The sequence below is a fragment of the Pinus tabuliformis genome, chromosome 9, assembly GCF_031772625.1.
Source record: "Pinus tabuliformis cultivar Carrire ecotype Pingquan chromosome 9, CPIR1, whole genome shotgun sequence".
Classification (NCBI taxonomy): domain Eukaryota; kingdom Viridiplantae; phylum Streptophyta; class Pinopsida; order Pinales; family Pinaceae; genus Pinus; species Pinus tabuliformis.
Genome location: NC_142307.1, coordinates 318957028 through 318971983, shown reverse-complemented (window position 1 = coordinate 318971983; position 14956 = coordinate 318957028). Strand labels below are relative to the sequence as shown.

Below are 14956 nucleotides of genomic sequence, written 5' to 3'. Positions count from 1 at the left end.
ACTTCCTACATCTACTTTTGTAAGAGTCGAAGATATAAAGAAGCCCACGGGTTACAAAGGGCTAGGTCTGCTATGGATTTGAAAATGTGGCGAACTATATAATGCAAAGCTTAACCATTTGATTTTCTCATCTTGGAGATGGGTTCATCAGACTCGCTTCTAATAAGTTGAAGTTCTTCCTGTAGTATTAATAAAATCATAATTCCATTATTTCTAGTGTGCATATACCTCCACCTTAAGAACCACTCCAACAAAATAACAATCCAAGATGCAACAAATAAGAGCATGAAAAATGAACTATTTCTATTGACTTAGACTTCACTGGGAAATGTCATAGTAAATATGTTTTTCTCAGCATCCGGGGACATATGACATGCATGAAATCCCTTTAGAGTCTATACACATCTGAGATTCATGAATAGAGAATTGCCTCCTTGGAAAGAAAAATGAAGGTTGCAACAAGGATGAAAAGAATACATAAACAAATGCGTTAACACCTTTTCCCAAGCATATCTTCTTGGCCAGTCTCAAGGGTCAACTTTCAATGACACAACTCGAGACTATCGATTATGCTTTGCAACCTTAACAAAAACTGCTGAGAGGCAGGAGGGTGCCCACCAAGGCCTATGAACTTCTTGCTCACCTTTCAAGCATGCCACTGGAGTGAAACAAGAAACACATGCCCCAAAACACAGGTCAATCAGAATCAGCAAATCAAGCCAAACTTAAAATACAGACATATAAAAAGCTTTACATTCATAGATGCACTTTGTAGTTGGCAATAATAACAAAGGAAAATAACTAGTAATGGAGGACCAATAGTCTTGAGTGTGCAATTTTAACATGTAAGCATAATATCAGATGGTACTAACCTTTAATATGTTGAAGTTCATTGCACAAAGTTATAAAATCCCCCCATTTCATGTGACACCGCCTAATCAACTGCAAAATCTGCTCAGTGGTAAATGTTGATAAGCTATCCAGATATTCTCCATTAACACCATTCTCTTTGAAAATCTGCCTGTAACTGCCAAGGCCAATTTCATCCAGCCATACCCCAACATCCTGAATAAGACTCCCACATGTCAAATTTGGCTAAAATAGAAATTTTCCTAGGCTTCAGAAGCAGCCATAGATAGACTTGTGCCATGCTTAGGAGACTGAAAATGAAGCATCTCATAAATATCTACTATAACAATCAAAGACACTTCAAACTACAAAAATCAAACAAGCCTAACAAAAATCATATCTATCCTGCAAAATTTCCCTTATCATAGCTCATCTATTGATGTAAAGTCATCGATAAATGGAAGTTTACAAGATCTAAGAATGTCTTGCCATTCTATGATATTTATAATTGAAACATGCAACTGTTGCGATATTTAGAAACAACCTGCTCTTCCAATGATCATTATACTTGGGAGAATTTTTATTTTCTTTTCTTACCATACAAAGCTACTAATGCGTGCTCACAGTTACGTACCTCTCACTCATGAGATCCATTGCAACTCCACCTGTATTCAGTGTTTAGTATATCCCACTCATAAGGTGAGTCATCAAGGATTGTACCTCTCTAAAAAATTGTGAGATCTCTAGCTACAAATGGCTCTTGGGCATTAAGATGGGTTTTTTTGTGAAGTGTGCTCTGCTTTGGAAGAGATTATTTGGGCCAAAAACAGCCTCCATACTACCTTGGATTTGACCCGAGACATTCTTTTCCTAGGTTAATATGATATTTAGCCATAAACTATTTCCTGCTAAGATATACTTCTGTCATTCAAAGTCTGTGTTCAGTTCTGATTGAATCTCTGGTATTCTGCTACTGTTGGATTTGGCCCGAGTTGACACCCGTTTGACATACTTTTTTCCTGGGTTATATGATGTTAAGCTACAAACTATTTCCAACTAACATTTACTTTGTTATTCAAAGTCTCTGTTCAGTTCTCATTGAAATCTCTGGTATTTCCTTGCTGTTACTATTGTTCATGTCTTTGCTGTTAGTACTCTTAAAAATTGTTGAATTTTGTTGCAGTTAGTTGCTTTGTGAATTTCCTAATTTAGGGTTGCTTTAGTATCCAAATTCTCCGAACTATTTCCATATTTCAAATTTCAGTTCTCTTATCAAGTTTTTGTGCTGGCTAATAACAGTGGCAATAGAGCCCCGATTGATAGCCGACTCATACCATATTTTTCAGTTACAGTTCAGATTATAAAATTAGGTCCATAAGAGAAACCCAGTATAATATAATATTATTTCTATGTTTGGGGCCTTTTATCTGAAGAGAACAATTAGAGAAACATTGTTTATATTCAAATGCATACTCACTCATATGCATTGAACTACATAACACAAATCTTACATTCAATTTCATTGCATCTTTTCAATGCCCATGGAAGTCACAGATGGAGTCTTGATATTACAAGACTCATCAACTTCCAATTCCAAGTGGACTCTTGAATTTGACGTTGCTCTGAAGATATCGAGTGGAGCCAGAGCCTCCATGTCTTGGACTTGCAAGTCAAACAAGTCAGATTGACTCAGCCCATTAGACTTGATTGTCTATCTATGTACACACAGAAAAAAGATAACAGAAAGCACTCAATTTGCTTATATTTCTGACCTAAATTCACAATCGACTAAGCAGACCTGTCAGTTGTTTAAAATCCATGGCATTTTCTAACACATAGTATCATTTATTTGGTAATCAATAAAATACAAGTTAAGAGTTTTTTGATGGAACCTCAGAAAAAAGCACTATTGTGAGTAATTTGCATCTATCTGGAAATCAAATTGTTGAGACGATTGCAGGATTGGGAGCTAGAACAACTATGAAGAATTCATGACATTAAGGTTTCTGCTCAAATGTGCTCTGAACAACAATGTTTTTTAGCTACAGGTGTTTTAGGGATTCTAGATTGTTAATCAGTTGGATGAATGGCAGAGGACAACTGCACAAGATTTCTTTAGGACTTTGGGTGATCATTTAAAATAAGTTGCAAATCCATTTTAGCCTGTTACTGACACTAATGTCTCTAGAGACCAAAATATGACAGCAGCCGCATCATCAAAGAGGGACTACAAGTAGTTGCAGGGAAAATTATAATCAAAGAGAACAGGATATAGTGTTATATGCTACAAATATTTTTGTCTCTATTTTTGTCAGCTGGAGATCTACCCACCACACAACACTCTCACCGTGAGAAACTTAGTGAGAGAGGGTTAACTTAGGCATATCAAAATACTCGCCATAACTAACATGACAATACTTAGGAAATCAACATGCAGTTTCTCTCCAAGAAAGACCATGAATACTTGAAAGCTTCATAAGACTGTCAATGCAGTAGAAGGGATATTTGATATTTCTAGTACAGCCACGGATGTAACCCTGAAAGAAGGCCATTTTAAGGGAAAAAAAATTAAAACCACATGCTCACCTTTAAATACAAATATTAAAAAAACTATAAATAATGCAAAAATTGAAACATAGAGGCATATTCACATATGTCTCTACAACACATAATGCCACAACGTTGCAATTAATATTGCAAATAATAGAGAGTAACATGTTTCAAATATTAAAATATTAAAGGAACACAAATATTAATAAAAAGTGTTTTTCAATTAAAATTTGTCTTTTCCACCCAGCTGGTGAAGGACTCACCTTTAAATACAAATATTAAAAAAACTATAAATAATGCAAAAATTGAAACATAGAGGCATATTCACATATGTCTCTACAACACATAATGCCACAACATTGCAAATAACAGAGAGTAACATGTTTCAAATATTAAAATATTAAAGGAACACAAATATTAATAAAAAGTGTTTTTCAATTAAAATTTGTCTTTGCCACCCAACTGGTGAAGGACTTTGGAAGACTACTTGCTTATCGCATTTTAATCAAGGGAGCAAAAAGGCTTCCTCCACATGAAACCCATCAACTGTTACATATTAGAATTTGTGAATATTTTGAAGAATCAAACATAAAACTATTATCGATGAAATAACATACAGATACCCTTCGAAATCATATCGGAATGTCAGACCTAAGAGTAGAATCATTAAATCTACTCATCCAAAATGGCTGAAACTTCAAGCAACTGAAATGGAAAGAGGAAGAGGACCTGGCTGAAAAGTTATTCCTTCAGCAATTATACTGGAAAATCACCTGGGATTCCATAGGCACTGGAACCATAATTCATGAAGTTATGGATGCACTAATTAAGTTTTCCTTTTCCTCAGAGTGGAATTTCTAGACTGCAGCCATGAGACTGCTACTACTACATGTGGGCTGTTTAGACCCAACGGTCTTTTGTACTTGCAGTAAATTGGACTTAATGGTGCTCTTGTGTACCTGTAACAAATTGAACTGATGCATTAGAACGTGGCCTGTGACATAAAAGTAATTAAGATCGGTCCACTACAGTCGTTGGATATTGCAATAGTTTTGCATTTGCATGATCGTTGCTTGCATTTTATAGGGAAGTATGGAGTTGTGTGGCTTGCACTGGTTAGATTATTCATGTTTATTATTGTCATATCTGTCATATTTCTTAAAGGTAAGTTTTTGGCTATAAACTGAATTTTGAGGAAGGTTAGAATGATCTCTAAGCATATGAAATAAGATGGTTTACTATTTTGTAATATTTAATGATTGCAATACAATCTTGCATGTGTAATAAGCTGGTAAGATAGCGTTTGCTATGCAATCATTGCATGAATGAAGTACCTGTTGATGTCTCTCTGAAATAGTAATTAACTTTCTATGGCTTGGACTATCATTGAAACGGTTTTATCATTAATCATGCTTGTGGTGTTAATATTTATATCGCTTAGATCATGATGGAAGAATTTGTGTTACCCATAATGCTTATGGTTTTTGTTCACCATTAGTTTCACTTTCTCACAAATAGTTTGAGAATGAACAACAAAATTAGTGTTGCCCTTGATTCTTCTTTCTTTGCTCTCTCTTAATTGTTTTCATTCCTTATTATGAGAAGAATGGTTGAAATATAAATAGAAGCTATATATGATGCACTTTCTTAATTCTGTCATGAAAATTTTGGTATCTTGTAAAACATAAGATCAGATAACTATCACATCATATCAAAATTGTTAACAATATGGACAGCATTAGACAAATTGATTTTCAGGTTTCTAAAGATCGCAGAAAGGATTTGATTAATTTCAACAATACCTGAATTTTTTATTTTGAATGGAAAATCTAATTTGACAATAACAAAGTCAGAATTATATTTTTGAAGTTATTTAATAAACTTTTTGCCATCTTGGTTAAACATTTACGATCTTTGAAGCTACATGGCTTGGACATTTTTCGGAAAGGACCAGTTGTATCATTGAATGTAATCGTGTGCACTCTTTGGTGTTTGTGATGTGAGAGCTTATTTTATCACAAAAACAGAGTGATGCTTATGAATATGCCTCTAAGATCCTTTTCGAAATTTTGAAAATTTAAGTTCTTTAAGCTCAGACATAATTTACAGCAATGTCAAAACACCAGAACTACCTTATATTTATCCACATTTTATAAAATAATGCAAAGGATCTAAATGAATTTCTATTCTCCACAGAAAATGTAGAAGTTTGTTTCTTGTACTGTTTCTTGTCGCTAATTGCAAGTAATCCTCTTAGCTCTCTTACAAGAACAGCCAAAACACCAACTGCATATTTTCTAGTTTTTATCTAAGAATTCCTTTGTAGAGGAAAAACTAGTGCAAGATTTGGAGGAAGTGGAGTGGTCACATGGGAGATTTAGCATAGGAGACCATCATGATGGATGTGATTTCTTGGAGAAATATTGATATTTCATTACTTATGACACACTCAGCATGAGAAAGATTTCCTTTGATTTAAAAAGACTAGGTCCTGACAATCATGATAAATCCACAAGCACAAGATTTGAAATACAAAGAAATCAAGCCAAAATAGATTTGTGATCTGGGAAAACTATTGGGATGAAATCCAAGGTGGAGACGGGAAGAGTGACTGGGTGATTGAGAAATAATAGTGTTATTAAGAATAAATTCCTTATAAACATAGTAAAGAAACATTTCATCACTGATCAACAACCAACGAACAAATCACATAGCATATCAATATCTCTCTAGAATTAAATATTTGAGAAGGTTTTTGGAAGGATTAGACAACACCATAATGTATTAATGATAATCACAAAACCATGAATCAGTTACTTTTCTCAAAATACATTTGTCCATGTACATGGAATATATAACATTTGTCCATAAATTTGTCTCCCATACAAAAAAGCCGTAATCATTGCATGTTGGGGAAAAATAAAACATTAACAGGTTCTTCTTCACTGAAAGAACCATGCTATGATAGACCCCAGAAAAATGATAACAACAACCCATTCGCACAATGGGGATCTATATTGATGGTGATCAATGATTTCTGTTGCAGTGGATGGTGATGCTATGTCATATTTGACATCTACATTTGTGCTTAAAAATGCTCTGGACATTATATCAGTGGACATATTTTCAATATCTGCAGAGCGATTGATGGTAAAATGTTGAAATTGAAAACTCCAGTTTATTTCTTCCTTATGAAGAGGTTGTAAATTGTCCTTCTGAACCCGATAGATGCCTTTCATCTGATTACATATCAACTCTGAGTTGGTGAAGACTTCAATATCATTGACATCATGTTGTTTTGCCTCTTTTAGCTCTTCAACAAGGGCAATGTAATATGCCTCATTGTTTGTCGTAATTCCAGGCACTTCTCTCTTTCCATGAAATAAATGATTTGTTGCCATATTGTAAAGGACGAATTTAATAATTTCTCGACCTGGATTTGGAAAGCAAGACACTTCAATGCATAAACGCCACTTTTGCACCATTTTTTACACTTCAAAAACCTGAAAAATAAAATAACAATAAATTCATGTTAAACAAGTAGACAATTATCTATTTCCTAATACTCAACATGTTTTTCAATCATATATAATTCAAAAGAGCAGATAATTTGTGTTCATTTACACTGCAACATTTTCAATACTGGCAACTATTCTACAAAAAACACATCTAGCAATCACCACTTTATTGGAATTGCTTGCAAACTCTAAAAATATTTATCCTTACCGACTGTCCATACACCAAAAACCACATAACCCTAGACTAACAGAACATTGTCCAAGCAAAGAAAGATTCATGTATATGCCTTATGTGTGATAGAAAAGCCATTTGTCATATAACATCACAAGAAAATTATTCAGCCACTCTACATGAATGGTTCCTTCACACTACACTTGTTAAGGGTTGAACTTCATCAACAACATTTGGAACAACTTTTCTATTACAATTGGGGGATAGGGGATCCTCATAATCTTGTCCATCTTAATATCTAAAGAGGCATGCATTTTCTTTATAAATTCAAAATTTCCTACTCTTCCTTCTCAGGCATGCCAGGAGGGGGAATTTACTTACGCTTCTTTAGGCATTGAGAAAAATTGCCAAAGCATCATACAAAACATGATTTCATTATGTTGTTTCTTATTTTATGTAGACTTCGATTAAATTGTTACTCTGAAGTGATGCATGTACTCTAATGCATCCACATCACCAATTTTGGCAGATAATAGGCATTTTTATGTGTATTTGAAGAGGATAGTGAATTCACGGTGAATTTGATTATGGTGTCTTCTTCCACAATCAAGGATAAGGAAAGTCATTTTGTCAAGCTGCATTCAATTGTCTAGACAAATTTTTAATTCCCTCATTCGTTGTTTTCATGGAATCACCCTGTTCTTTTATTGCAGGCTTTGACTTTTACAAATGTTGATTAATGGTATTCTATTTTCCATAACATCATGTGACTATCAGGTGATGTTGAAAAATATACAATCTTCTACCACATTCAAGGGCAGGAAGAGTCATTTTGTCAAGCTGCACTGACTTGTCTAGATAATTGTTTAATTCCCTCATTCATTATTTTCATGGATCCACCTTGTTCTTTTATTGCAGACTGACTTTTACAAATGTTGATTAATGGTTTTCTATTTTCCCTAGCATTACGTGACTATCAAGTGATGTTGAAAAATATACAAACAGAAGGAAAACCTCACCATGTTTATGTGAATTTAAAGCACAAGACATATTTAAATGTGAAAATTATTTTTTTTTGTTTGTGAGGTTTAATCTTTATCAGGTTCTAGGTTTAAATTTCTTGGTGAAGGGTTGAGGATTGAAACTCTCCTATGGAACATCCAGACACGATCAAACATTAGATACTTTTAATGGCACCAGAAATTGACCTTGGATGTTGCATTTTCTCCTGCAATAAAATCCAAGCATCCTTTGGCAACAGTGTTGGGTAATCATGACCAGGAATCTACCATGACCTGTGAAGAGTTGATGCTGTATTTATCTGTCATGGATTGCTCCATTTCCAAGGTCAACCCTCTTTCTAATAATCCAAGTGACAGATAGATATTTACAGTTGATGGTTTTGGAAATTATAATATAGAAGTTAAAGGTGCTTTGGGTTCAGAGCTAGAGAACAAGAGTGTTTTCAATCTTTATTTTCTGGATAGCGGTGATAAGTCGACTATTCCTGGAATTTCTGGCTATGGGTGGATCAAAGAAAGCTAGCAAGCTTGGCTCCGAGATGTTTCTGCACTATTACAGCTAGGTTTTCTGAAAGGGCATACTGTATTTTATATGCTTTTTGAGCACATATTTCTACCACTCCAGCCTGATTTATCAAATCTAAAATTTTGTCTTGAAGAGGCACATGCCACCTATATAGTGTTGCATTATTCTTGTCTGGAGGCTTGTTGATTTTAGAACATATATTGGACATGAGAGGGCTAAAATGATTCATTGTAGGCATATATTTTGTTTTATTTTGATGTTGGTAGGATACATATAAAAGTGGATGGGCTCCACAGACTGATCCAGCTCCAGCTCTTGGATTTTTCCATATTCCTCTGTATGAGGAATGGTACCTTGGAGGTTTAGAAATTGTGGGTGAAATGCAGGAAGGAGTGGGTTGTGCTTCCATAAACTCAGGTGTCTTGAGCACTTTTGTAAGTACTGGGGACATCAAGGCAACCTTCACAGGTCACGACCATGTCAATGATTTTTGTGGGAAATATCAGGGAATTTGGCTACCATGCTTATGGAAAAGCAAGATGGTCAAGACGAGCCAGAGTGATTATGGCTACGCTTGAAAAAGGTGAAAAAGCATGGCAAGGTGTTACAAGTATAAAAACTTGGAAACGCTTAGATGATACAACATTTACTAAAATTGATGAACAAACACTATGGAGCAAATAGTTGAAAGTAGGTCTGTTAAATTTCAGTTCAAGCTCTGCAGTGGTGTGTCACTGGTCCATTAATCTTTTGGGCAGTCACAAAAGTTTAGAATTTGGGTAGTCACAGAAGTTCAGAATCCAGAATGGCGGTCACAAAAGTTCAGAATCCAGAATGACTTATTTTTCATGTTTAGGTTGGCAGTTTTGTTCTTAGTTCTTTTTAAGCAATCCACGTGATATGTTCTTAAGAGGACTATACCAACTATGGACCTAATCAACAACATATTTTGATTTTTAGAACATATGGAAAGTGAGAATTACCAAGAAAATCTCACTTTTTAGAACATATTTTGGACAAAATCTCACCAACCATCATATATGGAGATCAAATTAAAAAACCAACCATCATATATTGCCAAGTTCCAAAAAAAATCATTTAAAAAAAAAACCCACAAAATCTCCTAATTAGTTCAAATGCATAAAAAAACCCAAAGAATCACCTCATTAGTTCCAATGAAAAAAATCTAGAAAAACCCTTAATAAACTTAATAAAGATGAAATGGAACATATGTATACATGTTATGAATTATGACTCTGTTTATGCATAATTTAAATGTAAGTCTAGTTACTAATCTGTTTATTCATAATTTAAATTCTCCATATAGTTTAAATCCATGTTGATAATATCGCCGAAATATCGGCGATATTCGAAAATATCGCGATATTTTCGGCGATATTTCCGAAATATCACTGATATTTCCGAAATATCGCCGATATTTCCGAAAATATCACGCGACGATCGAAAATATCGCCCGGTGACTGTAAATTTTTTTCGCATGGGCTATAAAAATCCGATTTTGGTTTTTTTCATATCATTTTCATTTTTGATTGCTGGAGAAGGAAGGGGAGAGCTATGTGGTTGCTGCCAAGGAGGGTTTGAGCGTTCTAGGCCCTAGTATTGATATGCTATTCATGGTAATGTTAAATTCTTAAAGTAAAAGTGACATTCTCCTTAATCTTCATTTTCATCCTTTTACTTAAATTTTTAACATTACCATGAAATGACTCAGGATCTTTGAGAGTGGTTCCGGCCTCATTGGATTTCATATGGAGAAAGTAGAATTTTAGATTTCATTCAAAATGCAGCAGACTTATCAGTTTTTAGGATTTCAGGATTGGGGGATTGTAATGTTTCCAAGTAACACCACCTGCCCAGGCTACCCCTGCCACCAGTAGAGGACGTGGTCTACCTCCTATAACTCCTACTTCTAGTTCTTCAGCTTCTAGAGCATAGCAAACTCCACTTCCAACTCCACCAGCACCAGCATCTACATCTAGAGGGAAAGGGAAAGCTGTGGCATTTTCTCGCAAGAGGGGCAGAGGAAATCAATAGGATTAGACTTTAGTTATTTTCTTATGTGCTTGTAAGTTGTACATGAACAATGAACATTGAATATTCAAGAATCAAGACCAAGCATATCACATTCTAATTTCTAAATAGTAAATTTTGATTCTATTTATTTTTTTAAAGTGAACTATGAACTTTGATAAGTAATTATATTTTAATTTGATTAGATAAGCTGCAACCTGCAATTTAATATGGATAAAAAAATATATTTCGGTATATATATATATATATATCTATATATATATATATATATAACGTGTCCCCCGTGTCTTGTTTCCAGGTCATTGCGTTTCATATTGAATACTCGTATTTACGTGTCCTTGTGTCATGTGACTTAGCTTAGACAATATTGATGTATTGTCTCCGTGGAGGGTGGAGTCTGAGGAGCCCCTCTTGGAGGAGTCACCTTCATGGTTAGAGCCAGTGGTAGATGATCCATTAGAGCAGGGGCAGTAAGAGGAGGACTCGGAGTCAGAGGAGCAACAGCACTTAGAGGAGGAGCAGGAGGACACTGCAGGAGCATCAACATCAACGCCATCTGCTATAGATATAGGAGAGCATAGCCCCATACCTAGCACTCATTATTTGACATTAGGTGCAGAGGCAGGGTCAAGGCCTCCTACTACGAGGGGCAGGCCTGGCAAACAGCCCATCATGTTTTCCCGTAAAAGGGGCAGAGGGCAGTGATTTCAGATAGATAGCTGCTAGTTTTATTTGTTATGCTACATATAACTCATGATGATGACATACTTTTATATATGTGATGTTATTTTGTATTGGTTCTCCACATTTGAGTCCTTGAATGGACAATTATCAGGGATCAGCAGGATTTGGTATCGCCTTTGATGCATCATTTCTATTTGACATCATATATATTAGTGTTTTCTTCATATTTATGTGCCAATGTGTTTATTTCATGTTGTTATTGCTTTATATGTTTAAAAATTTGAAAAAAATGAATATATTATGCATTTTTTATGCTTGCCGATATTTGTCGATATTTTGTCGATATTTTCGCCGATATTGCCGATAAGATATTTTCTGGACCGTCGCCGATATTTTCCCGATACCAATATTATCAACACTGGTTCTAATGGCTTCAAGCCTTGTGCCCCGAAGATTCTAGGGTTTACCTGGAGTAACACCCATAAAATGAGGGGAGGTACTCAAGCGTTTTCCCAAGCAATGTAACCTACCATTACATTCACACAAAAATGTCCCTTAGTTCAACATCAATTTCATTTTGAATAAATTGATGGCTTTTGATATTGATAAAAATGTTTGTTTTTGCAATAACTTTGTGCTATCGATCAACATAGAGTTATAAATCGTTCTAGGTTGCACAATTGGGACATAATAAATACAAATTTCAAGTTTCAACATGTTTCCTCAATAGCCCAATTTAAATTAATCATCGATCAACTGCACTTTTCTATTAAATAGCTTAACTTTGTTGACTAATTTTTCTTTCTAACATTTAAAATGGTGACTTGTTGATTGATTTCTCATTCAGAATGAAGAGAAAAAATTGAGGATGATTGGGGGAGAGAAATGATGAGTGTTCTATTGAGTAAATGAAATACATCATTTTGAGGCCATGGATAGATCTTAATGGTCTGGGATGCCAGTGTTAGTAAAACCTTACCTAAATTCCTTATGACTGCCACATGGATGAGTGTTACACTTACATTATTAATGCACTAACCATAGGGAGTTGGTATAATATTCATGGTTATGGGTGCTTACACAACTGGGTTTTCATATACCTATGAAGTGAAAGGGAAGCAAGTACCCTTTCTTCAAGATAGGAGTAAGGTTGTAAGCTTTAAACTAGCTGACAGAGAAAAATTGTGTTAAAGAATACATTTTGCACATCCTGTGTCCATTAGTAGGAACCGGTTTATAAACATAGTGTTGGATTAATGTCATAACACTTCTAGAAGTTGTTTTGATTATGAGAAAACATGTTGTATGTTGTAATCTGCTTCAAGTTTTTCACAAGAAGCAGTTGGTCCTTTAACAAGACTCGACTGTGTGAATGTGGACTGAAGAAAAGGTTATTAGAATTGAAAACCTTCTTCTTAGATAAGTTTTTCAATTTTAAATTTAGCAAAAAATTGGCAATAAAACATATGATGTTCTAGAACCTAAAATATAGACAACACAAGAATCTACAACTTCTTACCTCTATTTTTGTCATGTTTAGCTTGCCCCGCTAGAATGGTATTTGAGCTAAGGTGAAGGCAAGGTATCAAAGCTAAGGTGAGGGCAAGCGCAAGCAAAGAAGAAAGAAGTCACAAGAAGTTTTCTAACAATAGTGACCTCCTTCCTCTTCAAAGATCAGTCATCGTGAAGCACTAAAACTCCCACTGCAAAATTCTAGGTTGCAGATCCCAGAAAGGAAATGAGATCAAGGCCTCATCAATCAAGCATCTCTAGGACAAATCTCTCCATCAAATTGTTGGTCAAATGATCTATATCTAAGGTCTTTTGTCATGCCTACAGCCAGGAAGCTTTGGTTGCTTTGGACATAGTGTCTCACTCTGAATTCCTTCTCTATTGCAAGTTTATATAAAATCATATATGAAGCTATAAAGTTCCTAGGATCAAGTAGTTTCTAGTACCCATGCTCACTGCATGCTGCACATTATTTTTCATAGCTGCCAAATTTGCATTGTATCAGTTAAAGCTAGGATAGAGTTAGTGTTAGTCAAAGAAGTCTATTTTATTTGATGGATTCAAACTGAATTTAATTTACTATGGTTTTTCCTTTCCTTTAATTTACTCTAGTTTCAATAACCATAAAATCTTCCAAAGGCATAAATTCGATAATAGAACAAGAGTCAGATAGAGACTTACCACTGCAAGAAATGGATACAGTCGAAAGCTCTTTCCCAAGGCTTGGCGGGTCGACGGGCTCCAGGAATTTTTTTCCCTCTTCGCTAGATTTATCAATGGAATTTGTTGCGGTAGCCTCAGAGGGGCTTTTGCTACTTGTGCTTGGAATAATGTATGATTCCTAAGTGTATGTCCAACAACCGATGCTTTCTCATTAGCTACTCAAGTATAGAATTTCTAGAATAGGTCTATCAACCTCTTTCACCACATTGGAGGAGAAGGTGACAACCTATAGAGAGAGAGGGGCGCTTTTTGGGTGAAGGTTGAAAGGAAAATCCATGCTTGAACCTTATGTGGGTCTGGGGTTCCATAGTGAAATCAAGAAGCCACACAAGTTCCAGTTAGGTGTCTCGTTCCCTGCACAAAACCCAAAAAATCCCCTGCCTCTGTCAAACTCGAATGGAAAAATAGGATACTCGTAGCAAAACGTTGGTCTCCATTGCTGAAACCTCCTCCAAAATTCAAAAATCCATGGTTTGAACAAAATTGCTGAAACATTCTCTAGAATTCAAAAATCCGGGGTATGAACAAAATTGTGTCACCCATTGTTCTTCTTCCATTCTTGAAATTTCCTCAAGGGTGCTCTTTGAGCGTTTGAACAAAAATGACATTTCCCACCTCAAAATTTATTTGGTGACTAGTACGTGGGAGACAAAATGTCTTAAAAAAAGTTATTAAATTGCCATGGTATGTTTTAACAAGATGATATGAAAAAATATATATATATATATATCTTCTAATTCCTCTCAATGTCTTCCATGGGGATGCATATGCCCTTGATTCATGTAGGTTTCATTGATATTAAGGTCAATATATTTGAATGAATGGTTTATAATAGATATGGCCAATAGCTTCATCAATGTTATTGGTCCCATCACATATATTTTTATACATTATGGATATTTTTTAGATATTTTTCATCAAATTTGTATATATTTTTTTATTCTTAAATAAATAATGTTTTTGGTGTATATTTTTTTATTCTTAAATAAATAATGTTTTTGGTGTAATACTGCAAATTAAATTTTATATGATTTGATTATGATAAATTTAATAAATAAAAATGGATGAGACAAAATGAAATTAAATAAATGTCTTAAAAATCTATTCATGTAGTAGTGATTCAATGGAATGGAATCATTTTTAAATGTTTTGGAAACTTTTTTCCAGGATGTTTTTTGAGACTTATTTTTTTTCTAGATAGTTTAACCCTTTTCAAAGGGGGAGGAGGAAATAGTCTCTTTTAGTAGTGACTCAATGAAATGGAATCATCCTTAGATGTTTTGGAAACCTTTTTTGATGATGTCTTTAGACATTTACCCTCTTTTTAAAAAATTTCACCACTTTCAAA

At 34.7% G+C, this 14956-nt stretch overlaps 2 pseudogenes; one reads left to right on the top strand and one right to left on the bottom strand.

Annotated features, from left to right (window-relative positions):
* Window positions 1–527: 527 nt before the first annotated feature.
* Window positions 528–4199, bottom strand: LOC149148507 (uncharacterized; annotated as a pseudogene).
* Window positions 4200–4341: 142 nt separating this feature from the next.
* Window positions 4342–9321, top strand: LOC149148506 (putative inactive purple acid phosphatase 28; annotated as a pseudogene).
* The last annotated feature ends 5635 nt before the right edge of the window (window positions 9322–14956 follow it).